Genomic DNA, 25110 nt, shown 5'->3' on the forward strand with positions numbered 1-25110 from the left:
TTTATTTGAGAGAGTTTCAGAAAACATGAACAGTTGGTTGAGGGGAGAGGGAGAAGCAGACTCTCTGCTGAGCAGAGAGCCCGATGCGGGGCTCAGTCCCAGGACCCTGAGATCATGATCTGACCTGAAGGCAGATGTTTAACTGACTGAGTCACCCAGGTGCCCCTATAAGCAACCATTTAATGTAAAAAAATAGTATTCCATCATCTACGTAAGTCATAATTCAACATCGTATAGTTTCAGATTTCTAAGTTTTTACTATTACATAATGAATACCTTTGTGGATAAAATTCTATACCTAAGACTACTCTTTGGGATAGAGCTCTAAGAATGTAATAACTATATAAAAGAATAAGAACTTGTAAGGACATCTTAAAAAGTATTGTTAAATTGTGTTCCCCAAACCCAGCACCAATTTATACTCGCGCTAGTGATTTATATGTAAGTGTCGATTATGTCAGCTGAAAATGACAGTGACTTTATTTACAAACATTTTAAAATGATACAGTAAACCAAAGAGTCTTAGAAATGACACACTTCAGCTTGCCTAAGAGCAGAGTTAGATATTTCCGGTGCAAGGACTGTTTCATAGTATCTCACAGCTGCTCATTACCTTCCTGCACTGCCAGTGAAAGTTCCTGGATTTTCTGTTTTTCTCAGTGGCTAATCCTTATTAAAATTTTAGGGCTTTCCAAGCTACTGAAGGAAAAGTGTCTTTTTATCATACTATTTATCTGTGTGATAACCTATAGAGGACATTTACTAAAACTTTTTCTTGGAATGCCTGTAAGCCATGAGAGAAATAAGTAAACCAAGTTGGGAAGGAGAAGAAGGGACTGAAATTTGGAAGATTAATTCATATTTTATAGAGGAGAAACACACAGGTGGAATGAACAATGGAGGGAAAAGCGTATTCCTGTCTGTGATATTACTGACAATCATACTTACTTTCAAATAACTACGCATATAAGGAAAATCCTCTATTTCAAGATTACTTTGAATATGAAGTTATCATATGTGCATGACTGAGAAATAAAAATGTAGCCAGGGTAGCTAAATTCAGACCTGGCTTCATGAGGAATAATTTTTGCTTCATGAGGAATAATTCTAGTGAGTCTATGAAATTATGAATAGATTTATGTGATCACATATTTTTCTGAAAGAATTGTTTGCCTTTGTTTCTCTCTATATATAAAAACATAGACAACTATCTAGAAGGTCAGATCTAAATATTATTAAAATTCATTCCTCCCCGAAAAATCCTTTTTGTACTGTTGATAATCCCTGTTGAATTTTTATTGGTTTAGAAATGATATGGCTGGTGCTTGGAATTATGCTGTTAGAATGTTCTACCAAAATAGCTCTGCTTCATGTACCAGTGAATGAATCATTCATTTAAGAGTGTAACAAGATCTGACTAATGTGAACTCTACTCTGAATACTGGATCTGTTCCCGACTGTCAGGCCAAAGGACTGACCTGCGAACTGCAATGTGGGGCTTTTACTTGGTGTTAAATGTGGATCTTTTGATAAGTCTGGTTTTTTTTCTCTTGAATAATTCAGGGGCACATTTTAGATTGATCTTAATCTCTGCCCTGTATTAGTGGTTAGTGGAAGTCCTTTATTTACCCTGAATTTTGCATTGAAATGTTCATGATTTTTTTTTTTTTTTTTTTTTTTACTTCAGTTATGGGTTGGGAGAAGTGTGGCAGAAGTTTGGTCTTTATTTGACTAAGGGATGTTTGGAAGACCACATTGAGGATAAATTTAACTTTTACTTTCTTAAAATTAAAAAAAAATTGAGTTTAAACTACCTGAAATTTGAGCAGTTAATTTGTCTTTTGGATTTTTTCATAGAGTCCCAAATTTTCCTAGCCAGAGACTAGCCAGGAGGAATGTAGGTTGGTTAGAATGTAGGTAGTATATAAGGAATTAATTTGTGTCACTAAGTACATCCCAGATAGTCAAATATAAATGGTCTTAATATATTCAGTATTTGGTATCGTCTATAGTATTTTCTTTCCCATCAGTGTAGATAATTCACTTAAACCCCTCACTTGTTTTTGTTGCTTCCACCTGGGTGCTGATATTTGTAGAAGTGATATGTGGGAGAGTTTATTTTTGGAAAAGAAATCATTTTAGTTTATTACTTATACTTACCTGAATAGTATAAAGTGTTACACATTAATATTTTAAAAATACAAGGAATTCATAGGAAATACTTTGCAGTTCAGGTAGAATAAGCTGTCCAGAAATTAAGTAGGCTTTTGTCTTAAGCTTGATTCATTTATTTGTACTAAAGTAGCACATTCAGTGACACCCCATTTATCTGGTCATTTTCCAGAATAAGATGGAATTTTCCAGGTAACTGATCATAAATTAGTTTTCCAGGTAACTGAATCTTACACCTTCAAGGACTAAAATCTTTTAAACCTAACCATTTTTGATGGAAATCTTTATAAAATATATTATACAGTTTATACCTTCTTACATTTGTCCATTTTCTTAATCAGAGGATATTCAATGTAATTTAGCCTTTATGTCTGATGACTTGGGGCCACTATTTTTAACATGAAGTAGCTAAGTGTTATCCTTCCTTTTAAGTTTTTTTCTTCGTGGTCAGATTACTAATAAGCTGACATTTCTCCTGCTGTTGTATCTACCTCTGGTAACTTTTCTTGTACCCTCTCTGGTTTTGCTTTTTGTTCTTCGGGGCTTATGAAACTCAAGTTGTTAGGAATTACTGTTTATGGTAAATCAGAATTCAGGAGGATCATCAGAGTGAGGGTCCAGGGAAGCAAGTGAGATGTCAGAGTGCTGTTTGCCTCCACTGGCTGTGTCTATTATTCATGTTTCCCCAGACTGCTTTGTTCTGAAAGGTTGGTTGCTGAGAGATCACCGACTCATGGCATGTTGGGCCTTACCTGGTACGTTCACCTTCCCTCCCATGTGAGTAAACTGAGCCTTAAGAGAACATTCTGGAAATCTCCCTGATGTATACAAACTAAGACCCGACATACCTTGGGTTTAGGACTTGGTATCCTGTCTCCAAGCCCAGAGCTTTTCTGCTGTAACTACAATGTTAACTCCAGGCAGTGATTATGAACATTGTCATCAGTCTTGGTAGGTACCAAGAAAAAAAAAAAAAAGGAAAGAAAAAGAAAATGTTTTTTCTCATTGGGTCTCATGTTACTCACCCTATTACCTAGCCTGTAGACTGGAGAATCATCCTGAAGTTCTTTACACTCTCCATTCTAAAAATTGCTGAAACGTTGCCTGGTTTACAGCCTCAATACCTCTAGAAATTTCCCTCCTCTCCATCTCTGTTTCATGGCCCTGGTTTAGTCCCTTGTCATCTCATGCCTTTTTTCCTTCCTTGTTCTGCTCCCTGCCTCTGGGGTAATCATTCTCAAAAGCACCATCCCCTTGGCCAATATAAGTGCTCAATATGGAGAAAATATGGAGATAAAGAGTGATATGGAAAGATTATAACAAACATGGGCACCTGAGGCAAAGAATTCATACCAGTGGGTAGAAAAATAAAAACACCCAAATAATATGGAAAATAGTTGATATGCATGTATAGGTCTAAAAGGAAATGATTCAAGTGTTACAGCAAGCCCAAACCATGTGATAAAGGTAGAGTAGGACATAGTGAAAACCCTGAATACAATATGGTAGGTAATTGCCACTGCTCTCTTACAACGTACTTGAAAATGAGCATTGCTTCTGATGAGACTGATTAGAATTCCATTTTAAAGTACAGACAGGGCTGAAGAATGTGAAGTCTACTATGTAAAATGACAAGTTGAATAAGACTTAAGGAAACAATGTGACTTGAAATGGAGAGGTTAAGGGATAGCTTATATGTGACTTTAGTTTGTGAATTTTATTGTTCTGAGGGTGATGTCAAAATAAATTACGTGTATCCTCCAGACAGTAAGGGATTATATTGTAAGCAATGCTTTAAATATTTTTGATTTTTATCAATTTTATGCATGTACTCTTGAAATAAAGCCAATTAACATTTAAGTTTATAATGAAAAATAGCAGTACCAGGTATTCTGCTTATTCTGAAATGTAGAAATTGATGTTCTGGGTATTTTTTTTATTTTTGGTATTAGTTCATTGATTAGTTCATCTTCTGCCTTTTTTAAAAAAATTTATTTATTTTTTAAATTTCTTTTCAGTGTTCCAGAATTCATTGTTTATTACCACACCCAGTGTTCCATGCAATACATGCCCTCCATAATACCTACAACCAGGCTCACCCAACCTCCCACCCCCCCACCCATCCCAAACCCTCAGATTGTTTTTCAAAGTCCATAGTCTCTTATGGTTCACCTCCCATTCCAATTTCCTTCAACTCCCTTCTCTTCTCCATCTCCCCATGTCCTCCATGTTATTTCTTATGCTCTACAAATAAGTGAAACCATATGATAATTGACTCTCTCTGCTTGACTTATTTCACTCAGCATAATCTCCTCCGGTCCCATCCATGTTGCTCCAAAAGTTGGGTATTCATCCTTTCTGATGGAGGTATAATACTCCATAGTGTATATGGACCACATCTTCCTTATCCATTCGTCCGTTGAAGGGCATCTTGGTTCTTTCTATAGTTTGGCGACTGTGGCCATTACTGCTATAAACATTGGGGTACAGATGGCCCTTCTTTTCATGACATCTGTATTTGGGGGGTAAATACACAGTAGTGCAATTACAGGGTCATAGTGTAGTTCTATTTTTAATTTCTTAAGGAATCTCCACATTGTTTTTCCAAAGTGGCTACACCAACTTGCATTCCCACCAACAGTATAAGAGGGTTCCCCTTTCTCCACATCCTCTCCAACATACATCATTTACTGTCTTGTTAATTTTGGCCATTCTATCAGGTGTAAAGTGGTATCTCAATGTTGTTTTGATTTGAATCTCCCTGATGGCTAGTGATGATGAACATTTTGTCATGTGTCTGATAGCCATTTGTATGTCTTCATTGGAGAAGTGTCTGTTCATGTCTTCTGCCCATTTTTTGACATGATTATCTGTTTTGTGTGTGTTGAGTTTGAGGAGTTCTTTATAGATCCTGGATATCAGCCCTTTGTCTTTATTGTCTTTTGTGAATATCTTCTCCATTCTGTGGGTTGCCTCTTTGTTTTGTTGACTGTTTCCTTTGTCTTTTTGTTTTTGATCTCTTTTTTAGAGCTCTTGCTAGTTTCCTATTGAGATTGCTGTGACCCTCCTATTTTAGTCTATTTTTTTCTCCTATTGCCCATCTTTTGGCTTCCGCCATCCAGTGTTTCACAGTATTTCTTTCTTAGCAATTTTAGGATATTAATTTTTTTCTTCCTTCATTGCTGCTCCTTCTTGCATCTTTTTTTTTAATTAGGGTAAAATTGGCATATGACGTTATATGAGTTTCAAGTGTACAGCATTATAATTCAACATCTATATGCGCTACAAATTCATCACCTTTAGAAGTATGGTTTACATCTATCAGCATACAGTTGACCTCCATCACCCATTTCACCCATCCCAATCCCTTTACCCTCTAGTAACAATCAATTTATTCCCTGTATCTGTGTGTTTTTATATTGCATTTTTTTTGTTTTTCAGATTGTACACAAGAGTGAAATCATGTGGTATTTTCTCTGTCTTATTTTATTTACCATAATATCCTCAAGGTCCTTCCTTATTGTTGCAAATGGCAAGACTTTATTATTCTTTATGGTGTGTGTGTGTGTGTGTGTGTGTATGTATGTGTGTGTGTGTCTTCTTTATCCATTCATGTATTGATGGATACTTAAGTTGTTTCCACATTTTGGCTATTGTAAATAGTACAGTGAACATAGGGGTGCACATTTATCTTTTTGAGTTCATGTTTTCATATTCTTTCCATAAATACCCAGAAATGGGATAGCTGGTTCATGTAGATGGCTATTATTAAAAAGACAAGAAATAACAAGTATCAGAGGGGATCTGGAAAAAAGGGAACTGTTATGCATTGTTGGTGGGAATGTAAATTGGTGCAGCCACTTTGGAAAACAGTGTGGAGATTCCTCAAAATATTAAGAATAGCCATCTAACAGGTACAAAGTGGTATCTCAGTGTGGTTTTGATTTGAATTTCCCTAATAATTAGTGATGTTGAACATCTTTTCATGTACCTACTAGCCATCTGTATGTCTTCTTTTGAAAAATGTTCAGATCCTATGCCCATTTTAAAGTCAGCTTCTTTGATTTTTTTAAAAGATTTTATTTATTAGAGAGAGAGAGAGAGAAAGAGAGATCACAAGTAGGCAGAGCAGCAGGCAGAGAGAGAAGGAGAAGCACGCTCCCTGCTGAGCAGAGAGCCTGATGCTGGACTTGATCCCAGGACCCTGAGATCATGACCTGGGCTGAAGGCAGAGACTTAACCCACTGAGCCACCCAGGCACCCAGCTTCTTTGATTTTTATTGTTGAATTGTATGAGTTCTGTATACATTTTGCTTCTTAGCCTGTTACTAGATATATGACTTGAAAATATCTTCTCCCATTCAGTAGGTTGCCTTTTTGTTTTTATGATGGTTTGCTTCACTGTGAAGAAGCTTTTTGGTTTGATATAGTCCCATTTGTTTATTTTTGCATATTGTATAATATAGTGGCCTAATTTCATTCTTTTGCATGTGGTTGTCCAGTTTTTCTAGCACCACTTATTGAAGAGACTGTCCTTTGCCCATTGTATGTTCTTGGCTCCTTTGTCATAAATTAATTATTCCTATATGTATGGGTTTACTTCTGGACTCTCAGTTCTGTTCTACTGATCTGTATTTTGTTTTTATGCCAGTATCATAATGTTTTTATTTTTGTAGCTTTGTAAAATAATTTGAAATCAAGAAGATGTTACTTCTGGATTTGTGTGTGTGTGTGTGTGTGTGTTTTCCCCCAAGATTGCTTTGGCTATTTGGGATCTTTTGTGGTTCCATACAAATTTTAAAATTATTCTATTTCTGTGAAAAAATGCCTTTGAGATCTTGATAGGATTTACATCAAATGTATAGATTGCTTTGGCTAGTAAAGACATTTTAACAATGTTAATTCTTCCTGTTCATGAGCATGGAATATCTCTACTTATTTGTGTCTTCTTCAGTTTCTTTCATTGCTGTCTTAGAGTTTTCAGTGTCTTTCATTTCCTTGGTTGGGGAGTTAGAGAGGAGAAGGGGGTTGGGGGAAATTGGAAGGGGAGGTGAATCATGAGAGACTATGGACTCTGAAAAACAATCTGAGGGATTTGAAGTGGCGGGGGGGTACCAGGTCATGCGTATTATAGAGGGCACGGATTGCATGGAGCACTGGGTGTGGTGAAAAAAATAATGAATACTGTTATGCTGAAAATAAATAAATTTAATTTTAAAAAGTTTATTCATATGTATAATACCCTTTTTGATGCAATTATAAATGGGGTTGTTTTCTTAATTTTTCTTTCTTTGTTATTAATGTATAGAAACAGCACAGATTCTTGCATATTGATTCTGTATTCTGCAACTTTAATGAATGTGCTTATTCGTTCTAACAGTTAGGCAGATTCATTAGTGTTTTCTATATGTAGTATTATGTCATCTACAAATAGTGGCAATTTTACTTCTTCCTTTCTGATTCAGATGCCATTTATCATTTTTCTTATCTTATTGCTATGGCTAGGACTTCCTATGTTGTGTTGAATAAAAGTGGTAAGAGTGAGGAGTCTTGTCTTCTTCCTAATCTTAGAGGAAAAGATTTCAGTTTTTCATTACTGAGTACAGTGTTAGCTAAGGGTTTGTCATATATGGTCTTTTATATGTTGAAATACTTTCCCTCTATACCCACTTTGTTGAGAGTTTTTATCATTAATGGATATTGAATTATTTTGCATACTCTTTTTTTACATTTGTTTGTTTTGGTCTTTGTCCTTTATGTTGGAAGCTGTCCTCCAATGTCTGTGGGTCATAAACTCTTTGCACATAGATGGATGTCAAATGCCTTCTTTTCCCCCAGAGTGATCCATCTTATTTCATTATAGTTCTCTAGCTGTTAGTTTATATAGTTCTCATGTATTAAATTTTCCATTTTTAACTAGCAAAACCTGAAAGCTATTTAAATTAAACATAAGAAAAGACTTAAATTCTAGGGATATTAGATATTGCATTGGATTAGCATAGGAGGCTTAATAAGTTCTGAAAGCTTTTTGTTTTGATTTTTAAATATTAATGTTATCTGTTATGTGGTGTGGTCGATTTTGTTGGGGGAATCAGGAGTAGAATTCTTGCCTTGTTTTGAATGGGAGGGTTTGTTTTCAGGAGTTTTACAATTCTCCTTCCCCAAAGTTCACTATAATTCAGAGGTTAAACTGGGTTTAGACTGATGAATTACAATATACGCTTCTTATTCTGGTAGAATTGCTACCTACTTGTGGTTGAGGACTCCTTCTAAGTGATACTTCATTACTGTGACCCTTAATTATGATAAGATAATGGGTCATTTTCCTCATTATTAATACTTAGTTGTTGAGAAATTATTTCATAAAAATAATTTAAATGTTTTAGGGGCACCCAAATGGCTCAGTTGGTTAAGCATTTGCCTTCGGCTCAGGTCATAATCTTAGGGTCCTGGGATGGAGCCCTGCATCAGACTCCCTGCTTAGCAGCAAGTCTGTTTCTCCATCTCACTCTCTCTCTCTGTGATCTCTCTCTCACTGTGTCTAAAATAAATATATAAAATCTTCAAAAAAATAAAAATAGGAATGCATGGGTGGCTCAGTCAGGTAAGCATCTGCCTTAGGCTCAGGTCATGATCCCATGACCCATGCTGAGATCAAGTCCTCTATTGGGCTCTTTGCTCAGCGGGAAGCCTGTTTCTCCCTCTGCCTGCTGCTCCCCCTTCTTGTATGCTTGCTTGCTTGCTCTTGCTTTCTCTGACAAATAAATAAGTAAAATCTTTCCAAAAAAAAAAATTTAAATGTTTTAAGCCAATGTAAAAAATAGGCAGATATCACAAAGAAAGTTCAGTGTTTTCATAGAAGGAGTAGTGATAGATATTTTCTCAAAATTGTTTTACTAATAGATGCTCACTTGTAAAGAGAAAAATTCATTATGGTTTAAATTAATAAAATGCACCAATTTATTTCAGATCTATCAAAGCTAATAAAATAAAAAAACTTGGACATTATTTTTCATTAGTATGACTGTGTGAAGTGTGGGTAGTTCTTTTATTACATTAAAACAAACTGTGGTAGGCTATAAAGAATCCCTTGTTTATCTGTTTATTTTAAAAGTAAAATTTATATTATTCTAATTGTATACAGTGTTGAATGTTTCATTTTTAAAATTTATGACTCTCATTCTTAACTTTAACAACATTTGATTACCTTGTTTTTTGTGGCTACTGTGTAGAAAGGATGCTGGCCTAAGACTGGAGAAAAGAAGACTGTTTTCTAAGTTGAGTTATACTACTCAGTTAGCTATGTAATATTCCCTTATTATATGACAAAATACTTCTATATAGGAATTTTTTTTTAAAAATTACATGTGTAATTAGGTAATGCAAATGATATATGTGTGTGTGGGTGTGTGTCATGGTGGAAAATTCAGACATTATCAAATTGTATAAAATGAAAGTCTGCCCCCACCTCCAATGAAAACAAAACAGATTACAAGCAAACAGAAGTTTCCAGTGACAGAGCTCAAAACTGCTAATGGTTTCTGTACATCCTTGCAGAAACTTTTCATGCCTGGGTCAGTATATGTACATAAATCACAGTACAGATACTACTTAGCAACTTACTTTTTTCCCCTTACATGTTGGAAATGACTTTATGTAAACATATTTCTGGACATATTTCTAGCCCAAATCTGGTAGCTGTAATTTACAAATTACTAAGAAATTTAATTTTTAATTCTTTTTTTTTTCTTAAATCTTAATTTTCCTCCTGCATGTTTGAATTATATTAGCAGAATGATTTTTAAAAATCTGCATGGAAAAATGTCTGAAGTTAAATTAATGTTAACAATGCACATATTGGGGGCGCCTGGGTGGCTCAGTGGGTTAAGCTGCTGCCTTGGCTCGGGTTATGATCTCAGGGTCCTGGGATCGAGTCCCGCATCGGGCTCTCTGCTCAGCAGGGAGCCTGCTTCCTCCTCTCTCTCTCTGCCTGCCTCTCTGCCTACTTGTAATCTCTCTGTCAAATAGATAAATAAAATCTTTAAAAAAAAATGCACATATTGGGTGGTGAATTTGAAGTGACTTTTTCCTTTGTGCTTTTACATATATTTCATATTTTTAACAATTCACATTTTATTATGGAAAATCCATTTTAATAAAAATACCATGCTTTTATGAAATAATTATCAATCAGCAGTTGTTTAATTGAATTATAAACCCATATTCTTTACTGACTATTAAATCATACCTCATTAAAAATATTTTATCATTATTTTTCCTAGTCTCTTTATTTTTTAATTGAAGCACAATTTATATATAATAAATGCAGAGATTTTAACTATATCATTTGATGAGGTTTTTATCCACTGCACTTAAGATGTAAAACATTTCAATAATCTCATAAAAGTCCCTCAAATCCTGTTTAAATCAACCCCTCCTCTCCACCCAGACCACTGATGATCTGGCATCTATCCTCTGGATTAGTTGTTTCTTTCCAAGCATCATATAAATGGAATCACACTCCAGGGACTCTTCTGTGTCTGTTTCATTAAACATATCTGTATTTGTGTATCTTTGTCACAATTTAAAAAATGCCTTCTAGGCTCTCTGCTCTTCCCCGTTCGACAGACAGCCGTATCTTCAGGTGCAGTGCCAGCTGCGTGCCCAAGACACGATGGTGAAGGTTGGAGTGAACGGATTTGGCCGTATTGGGCACCTGGTCACCAGGGCTGCTTTTAACTCTGATAAAGTGGATATTGTCGCCATCAATGACCCTTTCATTGATCTCAACTACATGGTCTACATGTTCCAGTATGATTCTACCCATGGTAAATTCCATGGCACAGTCAAGGCTGAGAACGGGAAGCTTGTCATCAATGGGAAGTCCATCTCCATCTTCCAGGAGTGAGATCCCGCCAACATCAAATGGGGTAATGCTGAGTATGTTGTGGAGTCCACTGCGGTCTTCACCACCATGGAGAAGGCTGGGGCTCACTTGAAGGGCGGGGCCAAGAGGGTCATCATCTCTGCTTCTTCTGCTGATGCCCCCATGTTCGTGATGGGTGTGAACCATGAGAAATATGACAACTCCCTCAAAATTGTCAGCAATGCCTCCTGTACCACCAACTGCTTGGCTCCTCTGGCCAAGGTCATCCATGACAACTTTGGCATTGTGGAGGGACTCATGACCACCGTCCATGCCATCACTGCCACCCAGAAGACTGTGGACGGCCCCTCTGGGAAGCTGTGGAGTGACGGCCGAGGGGCTGCCCGGGACATCATCCCTGCTTCCACTGGTGCGGCCAAGGCTGTAGGCAAGGTCATCCCTGAGCTGAATGGGAAGCTCATTGGCATGGCCTTCCGTGTCCCCACCCCCACCCCCAACGTGTCTGTTGTAGATCTGACCTGCCGCCTGAAGAAAGCTGCCAAATATGATGACATCAAGAAGGTGGTGAAGCAGGCATCAGAGGGCCCCCTTAAGGGCATACTGGGGTATACTGAGGACCAGGTTGTCTCCTGCGACTTCAACAGTGACACCCACTCCTCTACCTTTGATGCTGGGGCTGGCATTGCTCTCAATGACCACTTTGTCAAGCTCATTTCCTGGTATGACAATGAATTTGGCTACAGCAACCGGGTGGTGGACCTTATGGTCCACATGGCCTCCAAGGAATAAGAGCCCCCTGAACCACCAGCCCCAGCCAGAGCAAGAGGAAGAAAGAGGCCCTTAGCTGCTGGGGAATCCCTGCCCCAACTTATCCCCTAAAACACTGAGAATCTCCCAACCTCCACTGTTTCCATCCCAGACCCCCTGAAGAAGGGGAGGGACTTGGGGAGCCCTACCTTGTCATGTACCATCAATAAAGTATACTGTGCCCAGCCCAAAAAAAAAAAAAAAATGCCTTCTATTCATCTTTTTCTTAATGTTTAAGTAACTGGTCCAAAGTCATGCAGCTAGGAAGGGCCGGAAGCAGGGTTTGGTCTCAGGTTTGGGTCAGCCCAAAGCTCTTTTCCCTGGCCCAGTATGTGTGGCTTTTACAGGGCTTGTGATAGGAAATAAGGTCAGAAAGGGGGGTAGTCTCTGGTTGGTAGTACCTGGGAGGGTATGCTAAGGAATTGGTGCTCTATTCCTTGTGACCTGAGTTCTCCACAACAGCACTGTGATGGCTTGGGATGGAGAAGTACAGCAAACTACAAGTTCATTATAAAAAAAGAGAGAGAGACAGGTTCCAGTTTTGCTTTAGCTGAGTATTCATTAAGTCGCTTCTGTGAGTCGGATGTTCTTCTAAGCCACTGGTTGCCAAAGTCCTGACTGTGGGGTGGTCTGACTGGACCTTTGAGTCCGGGGTTTTGACTTGAGATCTTGGCGTTATTAGGTGTTTCTCCATTAAGCAGGTCAGTTTGCCTGGAGAAGGTTCTGTCTCCTATGTGGAGGGTGATAGCTTGCCTGCCATTATCCAGGAAACTGAGTTCTTCTCAGTTTCTCTTCAGGAAGGTCGGCAGCCACCACTGTCCTGGAGTTATATCTGTGAGCCCAGGTGTCCCGTGTTACCCTCTGCAGAATGTACATCTCAGTGCTTGTCCTGAGAGCCTGAGGGCAGGCACCAGGTTGTGCTTAGTGGGGAAGAACATCCAGTTGCTCGCTGTGCCTCCCCTGATTTTGTCCTTCACACTCTTCTGGGAGGTAGGTCAGCCCCCGCTGCCGAAATCCACTGGGGATTTTGCATCCTAAATCATGTCTGCTGTTAGATACCCTTTTGCCAGCTTTGGATTCTGGCATCTTTTGTTGACTATAACATTTTCTATCTATCTGTCTTATATTCTCTCCTCTGTTCCCTTTACCTTTAAAAGAAAATCCCTTCACTGTCATTTCATTGAGGTTTCCAAAAAAAGTATATACATGCTTTCATTCTGTCGTCTTTATCTTTGAAGACCTATTTGTTTTTTTATTAAATCATTCTAAGAATTGATATCCTTTCATTAGTTTTGTCTCTTAATAAGTTTCCGTCTATTAATTCTGAAGTAAGTTCAGAACTACTGAATTTCTGTATTTTCAGAAGATCAATGTAATTTTGATTCCAAGCCATCTTCCTGTTACCCTGTCAGCAACTTATCCTTATTCATTCTTAAGGTACATCCCCTTTAACCTGGAAAGGGGGGTGGTGTCACACTGTGAGCTACCTTGGATGTCACCAAGGAATTGGTATTTCATTCCTTTTGTGTGGGAATTGATTAGGTCCACATGGCCCTGTTGTATCTGCCAACCCAACAGCTTCTGTGGTAGGTTTAGGAGACAGGAATTTAAGACACTCCTCAGCCCAGAATGTCATGGACTTGGAGGTGGCATGGTAGGGGGAGCTCTTTAGTCCTATTGAGAGGAAATTACTTTGGTGGCTAATGTTTTCAGGAACTAAAGATGGGGGGAAAAAAGAGACCCCAAACACATTTGTACTGCTGGCACAATTTTATAGTTGTAGGCACCGAGATGCAGAATGGGGTCTCCTCGAGAGGTGCTTTTGTTGCATTCCTTTTCCTACCTTTCGTCCTGTCTCCCAAATTGGTATCATCTTCCTTCTGACTTTTTTTTTAAAGATTTTATTTATTTATTTGACAGAGAGAAATCACAAGTAGATGGAGAGGCAGGCAGAGAGAGAGAGAGAGAGAGAGAGGGAAGCAGACTCCCTGCTGAGCAGAGAGTCTGATGCGGGACTCGATCCCAGGACCCTGAGATCATGACCTGAGCCAAAGGCAGCGGCTTAACCCACTGAGCCACCCAGGCGCCCCCTTCTGACTTTTCAACCTAGTCACTAAATGGTGTGGCTTAGCTCATACGGTATGACTTCTGGTTTTGTTGTTTGTGGGTTGAAACCTTCCTACCACCATCAAGGGGTACAAGAAGATCCAGAGGAGGGGTTTTCCAGTAGTTCCTTCCTCTTTGCTTATGACACCTAGTTTCCAAATAGTTCAGTGTTTCCTTCCTTGTTTGGGACCCTGTAGCTAGGGCGTCCTCTTACTTATTGAGATGTTGCAGCATGGCTGAAAAGACCACGCTTCATTTTAGGCAATTCCTTCAAAGACTTGGTGGTGTATGTCTGGTTTAAAATTTTATTTGTATGTTTCTATGGGATTTAATGGGAAAGTGAAAGAGGAGCTGTGGGGTTTTGCCCTTGCCACCCGTGTGCCCAGGAGGGGGCTTCTTGCAAGAGCTTTAAGCTGGACAGGCTGAGTTTCTGCTGCCCCATTAGAGGATCCATGTGAAAGGTCTTTATGGTCTGGAGACTGTGGGCTGGAACTCAGAAGAGACTGATTTCTTGCCTGGTCCCCCCTGCATACTCATCTAGAGCAGGATGATGCTAGATGTAGATGAAGAAAGCACTTCTCATTGATCTTTGAACGCCTGGCAGCTGGCATAATTCATGGAATGTATGGGTGCTCAATAACAATTATAGACTGATTAAATGAGACAGTTATCACCATGGTGATCGTCTACACTGAGGTGAGTCATGGGCATGAGTAAGGTTACAAAAATTATTGGGTACATTGCCCTGGCCGGCTCATCAGTTCGGTGCATTGCAGTATCCAAACTGATGAGTGAAGAGTGTCCACTCTAGGATGGAAAACTGCTGCTGGCTGGGTTCAGCATCAGGGTAGCCAGCCCTGGTTGGAGAGCACAAGCCTTATCTGATGGGGGCAGTTGCTGCTCAGCCACAGCCGGTAGACATGATGACAAAGCTCTCAATTTGTCAGATTTAAGCAAAACTCTAAATCATAACATGAAATATCTTGATTTTGTTTTTAACTTAAATTTGTAATACTTTGAGGAAACTGAAATAGAGATTTTGGTCAGGTTTGGTGTGTGAGCCTTCATATTGTGGTTTCTAGCTAATCAACAGGAGGGGGACTAGGCTGCTGGGAACCTTCATAGGAGAGGCAGGTAGATGAAGGAGAATCCTTTAACAGCCTTGAAAAAGAGCAATTAAAGAGCTAGAGAGGAACAGTGAACTTGAACTTGAATCTAAAGAAGGGAAGACTTGCAAGAAATCTGGGGGAGGTTGATGGAGATCTGCTGTGACGTGTATGTATGGTATGGAGACATCACGTAATTAGAGAATACAGTGAGTCCATCTTGAATACAAAGGATTCATGTTAGCATTGGGTGGCTGGCTTTGGTCTGGCCCAAGTACCCACGTCCAGACTGTGACTTAGGCATCAATGGAATCAAACTTGTTTTTGAAGTTATTTCCTTAAAGCTTTGCAAAAAAGAGTCCAAGTTCATATAAATTAATTTGACATTTTGAAAACCATTACTCATGTATCTGTAATATAATACTTTAAAAGAGTATTTAAAATATTTCAAGGAATTTACATGAAACTGTCAAGGAAACCACTCTCTTTATATCTTCACCGTGAAAGGATGAGCCTTCATCTTGTCTGTCTAAGGAGAATTATGATGGTAGATCCTATTCCAGAAGGTTTTATTTTATTGGAGGGAAGCCCAGTTAAAGTCTCAGTATTAATTTTCTGTCATGTTATCTACCAAAGAACAGATTTCAAAAGTCTCTCAAACATTTGTCATAATTATTTCTATTTGCTAAACTTGATCAATGTTTTTCAAGTGACATATGCATCTCAAGTCAAAACTGAACAGAGTATATCCTTGAGTATAACAAAGTACATCCTCTCTAATGTATTGGACTAATAGAAGATGTTTTCACTTGTTGAAATGAAAAGTTTAATTAGTTGTAAATTAATCAGTGCTTTGTGCGAGTTAGAAATTATCTAGTCGGTCAAACAAAACCCATCGACTCCATTCCTTCCATGCATTTCCATGTGCTCAGAGTTACACAGATTGATCTGTTGTTACCCTAGTGCTGCAGTGGGTGTTAGTGGGTGTCATCTACACCACACACTGATCACTCTGTGCTCCATGCCTCCACATCTTTACTCACGCGTGTGCCCCAGCCTGTGAGCATCCCATTCACTCTCTCTCTTTCCCGAGATCTCGTGTTTTAGGGACAGTTGAAAATGTCAGTCATGTTAGAGCTGTCCTTAACTCTTGCTTATTGTTATTCCCATACGCCTTTGTATGTGCCATGGATACAGCACTTATCAAGTGTGTGTGTGTGTGTGTGTGTGTGTGTGTGTGTGTGTGTGTATGGAGAAAGCGAGCAGGTGATTGGCGGGGAGAGGGGAAGAGAATCTCAAGCAGACTCTGCTGAGCATGGTGCCTGATGCCAGGCTCAGTCTCAGGGTATAGGACCCTGAGGTCACAACCTGAGTCAAAACCCAGTCAGGCACTTAACCTACTGCACCATCACAGCGCCCCTCAAATGATATTTTGGGATTTACTTTTTTCTTTAGCAAGACTGCACACTTCATATGATATATGTATATGATTAATTTCTGCATCTGGTCATGCATCTTACATAGGGGAGCTTTTCAACAAATGATTGTTGACATAGATTGAATTAGTTCCATAGTACAGATAACACTCTAGTGTATGACTCAGGAAAATAAACTATTAACCCACGGTGTTATTGGGCATTTAGTTTAAAATTCTGATGAACTAAATGTCCTTATGTATTGTTACTATATCATTCAAACAAAGGAACAAAAACTAAGAATCTTCAAGGGAAGAAGGGCTAGTAGATATATACTTAAGCCTTCATAAACTAAACTAGTTTTTTATACTTTTTTAAAAATTTATTTTCAACGTAACAGTATTCATTGTTTTTTGCACCACACCCAGGGCTCTATGCAATAAGTGCTCTCCCTAATACTCACCACCTGGTTCCCCCAACCTCCTACTCCCCACCCCTTCAAAACCCTCAGGTTGTTTTTCAAAGTCCATAGTCTCTCATGGTTCACCTCCCCTTCCAATTTCTCCCAATTCCCTTCTCTTCTCCATCTCCCCATGTCCTCCATACTATTTGTTATGCTCCACAAATAAGTGAAACCATATAATTGACTCTCTCTGCTTGACTTATTTCACTCAGCATAATCTCTTCCAGTCCTGTCCATGTTGCTACAAAAGTTGGGTATTCATCTTTTCTGATGGAGGCACAATAATCCATAGTGTATATGGACCACATCTTCCTTATCCATTTGTCCGTTGAAGGGCATCTTGGTTCTTTCCACAGTTTGGCGATCGTGGCCATTGCTGCTATAAACATTGGGGTACAGATGGCTCTTCTTTTCACTTCATCTGTATCTTTGGGGTAAATACCCAGTAGTGCAATTGCTGGGTCATAGAGAAGCTCTATTTTTAATTTCTTGAGGAATCTCCACACTGTTCTCCAAAGTGGCTGCAGCAACTTGCATATTTCACATTCTTTTAAAAATTTAAGGGGCACCTGGGTGGCTCAGTGGGTTAAGCTGCTGCCTTCGGCTCGGGTCATGATCTCAGGGTCCTGGGATCAAGTCCCTGCTGAGCAGGGAGCCTGTTTCCCTCTCTCTCTCTCTCTCTCTCTCTCTGCCTGCCTCTCTGTCTACTGTGATCTCTCTCTGTCAAATAAAAAAATCTTTAAAAAAAATTTAAAATATAAAAATTTAATTGTTGGATAAGTACTCAGTGATAATGCCAAACTCTAGAAATTCCATTCACAATGAGAGTTTTTTAAATAATCTCTGATAAATTTCTAGTATGTCAGAACCTGATATTACATAATTTAGATGTTCCACGAGTAAAAGCATTGTCCATAAATCTGATTATGAAAGCCTCACATAAAACAGCTTAGAACATTGTTTTTACTCCCAACAAGAATGTTGGAAGGGTGATCCAGTGTTATCAAAAATATCTTGTTCAACCTCTGCTTTGTAGAGTTCATGAGCATGCCCCTGCTTTGTACAGGCCTGTGTTATCTAGCAAGGGCTGAGATGGGAAAGCATGTTGGTCTGCCCAGTAAATGTTATCATGCCTGACATATGGTAGGTTAGCATTTCACAACTTGTCCATGCTGTATTGCTTGATTAAAGTAGCATTAATATTGTAGTCAATAAAAATATTAAAAGAAAAATATTTAAAATATGAAAACAGAAGATATTTTAATCTCTAAAAAAGCCTTGCAGTAGTTACTGGTGATATGGTATTATTTCTCTTTAAACCTCTCTTGAAAATTATGTGGTAGGCTTAGATTTTTTATTATTATTGCTGAAGCATAATGGACATACAGTGTTACATTAGTTTTGGGTGTGCAGGAGTTTGATCTGACAATTCTATATATTACTCAGTGCTCCCCACGGTTAAGTGTAGTTACAACCTGTCACGATACAACGTTATTGCAATATTATTGTCTATATTCTGTATGCTGTACTTTTTGTCCCCGTGACTTACTTAGTTTATAACTGGAAGTTTGTGCCTCTTAAATTCCCTTCACCTAGCTCACTCATCAGCTTCTTTCCTGGCGATCACTGGTTTGTTCTCTGTGTTTAAAAGGCTGTTTTATTCTGTTTTTACTACAAGTGTCTTCAGAGAAGGCAAAGAGCTCCAAAAGGGGCCTTTTTAAAGAGCAAATGGAGAAATGAGAAAAAAACATCAAAGACAAAGGAAGACTTCTAAGAAGGAAAGTGAAAAAGGATTTACCCTTGCATCAGAAGCTTCCCTGAAAAGGGGACCAGAAGTAAGGGGATGGGGGGCCCTTACCAAGAGCATCCTCTGTTCCCTCAGAGCTTGTCTCACTCCGGGTCCCAGGAGCCTCCTTGGGGGAGAGGAACTTTTGTGGGAGTCCAAGTTTGTTGCTGCTGCTCTCCCCGCTGTGTCTGGGGCAAGCTTGAGAGTGATTCTTATTTGTCTTTCCAAGTTTCCTGCCAACATGTGTTGAGCTCTGTCACCAAGCTAACTGGGGTTATTCCTCATTTTTATTTTTAAAAATTGATAAAATAATGTTTCTACCACGAGCAAGAAAAATTGAAATAGCGCCATAGAGGAGTTATCATTGAGATGGCATTTGTGATAGGATTTGGCCTTTTCAAGAAGTAGGTGCCATTCTCCTTGGCCTCCCTGTTCTACTCTGTGTGTTTAGTTTTGATGAACACATTCCTTCTCTGTTGTGATTGTGAGAGTAAAGCCACAAGGTCCGACTCCTACCCTGTTGGACAGCTGTTCTTAAAAAAGAGATGGAGCTTTCAAGTATGAAAGCAGCCCAGTCAGGGTGGGCGAGGCAGGGTTGGTGGGAGGTGACCCCTTTCTTATGGCCTGCACTTGACTAGATGGACCCTTCCAGCGGCCACTTCTGATAGCAGGGAATTGAGAGGACCCAGAACCACACAAAGGCAAGTCTTAAGATCTCTAAGACCATTTGCTTATTCTGAGAAAAGCTTTGGAATGGTGTTCAGTATGTTTCTGAGACTGTGGCATACAGGCTTACAGACATAGACAGGAGTTAGAAGAATGTCGTTTTTATAATGCATTTTAAATCCTGTTGATGTTCACATTGTTTGAATTTCATTTTTGGTTTATTCTGTTCAAAAAGATCTTTTTTTTTTTTTTTTCTCCAGAGCATTTAATGAATGTTAGTTTCTAAATTACTTCAAAATATTCATTTATTGGTTACTTGATAGTATAAATACCAACAGCAATCTGAATTATACAAACTGTTATTTTTTTATCATTAAGAAGGACTTTATTTTATTTTTGAGAAATGACCACTTATTTCTGCATAGGTGATTATCACTTGCCATCTCTGCTCTTTTCAACATGTTTAATTCCTTCCTCAACCGTAACAATTGTATAGTTTTTGTATTTGAATTATTTTGCTCATAAATTATGTTACCCTTGGCTAAAGGCTTTTCTCTTTTAGTAAATGCTTTTGACTATCTGGCCTTTATAGCATCAATTTCATTTTTAAATGCCTACGGAGACATGCTTGACTGCTTATAAATTTTCTAGTATAGTTCTGTAAGAATTCTTCACTTTCCAAGGACCATATGTATCCGTCTTGGTTTCCAACAGTTTATAACTGCCAGAATAATTCAAAAGACATTTTTTTTTCTTTTGCAACTTAATTTAGAGCAGAGCGCATTTTGTCAGCCAAGGCAGTGTAGGAAGTGACACGGATCAAGCAGCATTAGACCTCCAGCAGCCTTAAAGGCAGAGCAGGGTGCCCATGGAGCGCTGCCTGAGGATTCTCAGTTTTTAAAATTTCAGTTTATTTCATACTTAGGCTACATATCCACTGAGGGTGGGCGAGGGGATTTCTGCCTGGTGCAGTCCTAGGCAGACAATGCTGAGGAGCCATACCTTACGGAGCGGGCAGGAAGTACAGTCCCACAATAGACCTGGAATATTCTGTGGGCAGCAGGATTGAAACCACGCATTACAGACATCTTCCAAACAAGGCTAACTTCAGGGGGGAATTTTAACTGATCGGTAATAGCTTTTCGCTAGAGACATTTCCAAATTATGCAGAAAGAAAACAATCACTGGTGTCAAAGCTATTAGGGATGGGGAAAAAATTAAACAGGAAAGCAGAGAATTGATGAAGGGGTTTGGAAAATTGCAGCGGTGTGCAACACAAACAGTTTGGCAGAGTGCCAGGTGGCCTAGCATTAGCAATCAATTTTAGGCCAACATGACTGAAAATTTGGGGGAAAAGAAAGGATGAATGTGGAGTTGATTCTAGCAAGGTAGGGCTGCTGCTGTTCGCTGCGAGAACTCTCAGTTCTCTATACTCTTCATCCTTCAAGGCTTAATCCAAATCCTAGTTCTTAGTGTGTATTTTTTCCCACTCATGTATGAACTTCTCAAGGAGGGACGAGGGGCCATTTCTGTGTCCTGTGTACATAGCACATTGCTCACAGCACCATGCGATCATTCAGTGACTGAACCAAACCAGCCGGCAGCCCTCTCCCATGGTGTCCAGGGGCCTGCAGCCCCTTTGGATGCTCAGCATTTCATGATCTGGCTCGGGGTACTGCTGCTGATGGCGGCTGGTGAAGCAAGATGGCACTTCTGAGAACTCCTGTCCCTGCTCTGCTCGTCTTGATGAGGCCAGTATTAGTATACTAATACTAGATTAGTATAGTCTAGTTATTTAAAGAATTTAACAACTCTTCATAAAGTCTGCACATAATTAGACACACTTTCGGCCCTTGCAATGTAGAGCCCCGGTTCTCCAATGTGAGAGTGCATCAGAGCTGCCTGGAGCGTTTGCCAATACCCAGACCTTGGTTTGGGGGATTGGGCATGGGGACCGAGAGTCTGTATATCTAACAAGTCCCCAGGACATGTGAGACTGTTGCCCTGGGGACCACACTCTGACCAGCACTGATGTCCAGAAAAGACAATGGAAACAGGTTAGAAATATATGCATTTAAAGCTCCATGATGCTACCTAAGAAATATTTAACTTTATGTAAGATACTCAGCCCCCCTAGTCCTCTGTGTCCTTCTTGTGGAAAATGAAGGTCATAATCGATTTAGCTCATGTGGTATCAGATGTATGACAGAGCCATTAAAAAAATAAGGCTCTCTAAAAATATTGTCTTACAATCTCTTCAACATTATGAACCATGAATGCTTACTTCGTATTAGATGTACACAGGGTACTGAGCAAGGGAGTGGTGGGCAGGACCTGGAAAGAAAAGAACAGCATAAGTGTGGCAGATGCCCAGAGCCAGAGGTGTGAAAGGGATATTTCCAATTCAGGGAAGGACAGGCTGCAGTGGGCTGCTTGGGTAGCCTTGACCCACAGTGTATTGCATAAAGACCATCATTTCACAAGAAGAAATGGTCATTCTTTTTTTTTTTTTTTTAAGATTTTATTTATTTATTTGTCAGAGAGAGAGAGAGCGAGAGTGAGCACAGGCAGACAGAGAGGCAGGCAGAGACAGAGAGAGAAGCAGGCTCCCTGCCAAGCAAGGAGTCCGATGTGGGACTCGATCCCAGGACGCTGGGATCATGACCTGAGCAGAAGGCAGCTACTTAACCAATTGAGCCACCCAGGCGTCCCAAGAAATGGTCATTCTTTGAGGAAGAACTGTCTTACTGCCAGGGTACTACCCTGAAATGTAGAAATCTGTAATGTTAGTGCATTTGAGCAAAGTTTATCCTTCCACTGGCCTCAATATCAGGTTACCTACCTGTTAGAGTTTGGTAAAATGAAAAGTACAAATTATTCATTTGCCGGCATTTAAAACTCATCATCTCAGTAAGATAAAATTATAAATACCAGCAAGAAACAAAAAAGTCATTTTCTTAGTCTGTTCAGGCTGCTATGAACTACCATAGATCAGGTAGTTTATAAACAACAAACACATATTTCTGACAGTTCTGAGGCTGGGAGGTCCAAGATCAAGGCACTGGCAGATTTGGTGTCTCATGAGGGTCCTCTTCCTAGGTTCATGGGTGGTCATCTTTTTACTGTGACCTCACATGTGAAAGGGTCAAGGGAGTTCTCTGATGTCATTTTTATAAATAAGGGCACTAAACCTCCCCCCTCATGACCTAACCATCCTCCCCAGCTCCTGTCTCCTAATACTGTCACATTGGGGGTCAGTTTTCAACATATGGATTTGGGGGATGGGCACTTTTAATTGAACCAAATGAGATTGGTGAGGAAAATCTCTGAGAATCTCAGCTTAAAAATGTAGAGTATATATGTTAATACACAGTTAACCAGCACTAGCATTTTTCTTTTAAGGCATGCGACCTTGTCCTTTCTTGAGTTTTAGGTATTTTTATTATGGTTTAATCCTAGGGTTTCAGAGTTATACTTAATAGTAGGTTTAGAAATTAATATTGAAAGTAAAGTATTAACATTTTATTCTACTTTAAGTGATTTAATAGCCCAATATTTGAGATTAGATAAAAATTATAATTTACCAGTAATAATTTTTATCGATTTAAATAGAAAATGTGGAATAATTTTATAGGTCAGGGCGATTTATCTGGTAAATAAATTATTTTTGACAATAAAATTGGATTTTAAATGTATCTTGGGCAAAGACTATATCTGGGTAATAGATTGAGCTGTCGATTACAAAGTATAATTGTATATATCAACTACCATTATGAGTAATATAGTCCATTTATATAAAAGCTTTACTGTAATTTTAGTAGTTTTTGTTATGTATTTTTCAACCAGTGAATACTAAAAGGCCAGTTACTACCATATGAGTTCAGTTTAGGTTTTTGACATTAAAAAAGGGATCCTCATTCTTGAAAAGATTGAGAATCCCTGACCAATACTATATTAAGTATAATAGTATTACCTAGTCCCTTCATCTTGACTGGCTCTTTGCATCATCTTGTAACATGCATGTCTTACATATTTCTTACCTGATTGGCTAGAATAGTAGTAGCTTCTGTAAAGGAAGCAAGGATAGGAAACTGAAAACATTAACTGGTTTGAAGATGTGAGCATATTTCATCACTCTCAAGTCACAGATACACCTTAGCCTTGGAAGGTGGCTTTTTACTTCCTTCCTTTGTTCTCTGCCTGGCCACCTCCTTCTCAGAACCTTCCCTTATCATGTCGACTCACATGTCCTTGTTGAAGAATGTATTAGAAAGTACAGCCAAAGTCTTCCACCATTGTTTTTTGTTTTATCCTTTTAAAGGTAAATTGTTCCTGAAGTACCACTGTAAATCCAAAAATTTGCCCTCAAATTCTTAAAAAATTTTTAGTGTAGGACAGTTATAAACCCTGCACTATGTACTGTCAGTTTCCCACAATTAAATAAGTGTGAATTAACATTGAAATTGATCAGTTGAATGGAGATCCAGGTAATATAATGTGTGATCATGCTGGCAAAAATCAGTTCAGAAAAGGTGGTTTATTTAATAAATATCATTGATACAACTGACCATACTTCTGGAGCAAAATAATTTTAGGCACTCTTCTTACCCTATGTACAAAAATCAATTTCAGATAAGTTATTCTATATATTCTAAATATGCAAGACATAGAAACAGAATTCAAGTTTGGGTTTGACTTACTCCAAAGCCACATGCTACATTTTAGCTGTTAGATGTCATTGTGTTACATTTCCTAAAGGAGAGACATTTTGTTGCTCAACATTTGACTGTTTCCATTTTGTTGTCATTATAAATAATGCTGTGATGAATATATAAATTGATAAGTAGAGCCATGATTATTAATTTGCTTAGAGCAAATTCTTAGACGTGAAATAGCTGGGTCAAAGGATACTCAGATTTTGAAGACTTTGGAAGTGAATTTCATAATCACTTTTCAGAAAGGCTGCGTGGGTTGAATAATTTTATTTTTTTGGTGAATTCAACAATTTACTATTGTTCTGTTCAAGATGGATCCTCATTTGTTAGAAGTATTGTATCCCTATTTTTTTTTTATATTGGCCAGTTTCTAATGAACTTTGGGCTTTTGTAAAATACAGAGTTGATATTTTATATCCTTTTTATCATCTGTTATGAATTAACATATTAATAAGCTCATGAAGAAAATCTTATCACTTTTCTGAGCCATAAGTCTCCTTCTCTAGCATTTTTCAAAGGGCTCTGTTAAGATCCAGTCATAGCAGTAAGTTTCTGTTTTCCATAGAATCCTTGTAGCCAAGGTGCTGAGGCTAGAAGCCCTCTGCCCTCACAGTCTCTGAATTCTGTCTTTCAGCAAAGTTTGTGACCACATGATTTCTGTTGATCTCCATTATCTAGTCAGTAGAAGTGCATTATATTTCCAAGTTGTATAAAAATATGGACCATCTTAAGACTCTGGTGTTTTGTTATCTTTCATGCATATAGTTCTTTTTGATAGAATTAAGAATTTACTGGATAAAATGTGATTCCTGTGAATTCTTGTCTTCCTGTAAGGAAGCATTCTCTTTGTGGAAGCTGCCACCGTGTTGATACAGTGTTCTTTATTTTTCTTCCACATACTTTTTGAACCTTCATCCGCAACCAACAAGAGACAGAGTTGAAACAATGACATTTCATGACATATTTGATGTGCATAGAATTCCTTGT

General features: G+C 38.6%; 1 protein-coding gene and 1 pseudogene across 4 annotated transcripts in view; both read left to right on the forward strand.

Annotated features, from left to right (window-relative positions):
- Positions 1-25110, forward strand: part of SDK1 (sidekick cell adhesion molecule 1) — an 869284-nt gene that overhangs the window by 276534 nt on the left and 567640 nt on the right. The window lies entirely within an intron of this gene.
- LOC309854741 (glyceraldehyde-3-phosphate dehydrogenase pseudogene) lies at positions 10783-11895 on the forward strand (annotated as a pseudogene). Its single transcript has one exon. The product of its transcript is annotated as a glyceraldehyde-3-phosphate dehydrogenase pseudogene (transcript).

This window comes from Mustela nivalis (assembly GCF_964662115.1).
Source record: "Mustela nivalis genome assembly, chromosome: 19".
NCBI classification, from domain to species: Eukaryota; Metazoa; Chordata; class Mammalia; order Carnivora; family Mustelidae; genus Mustela; species Mustela nivalis.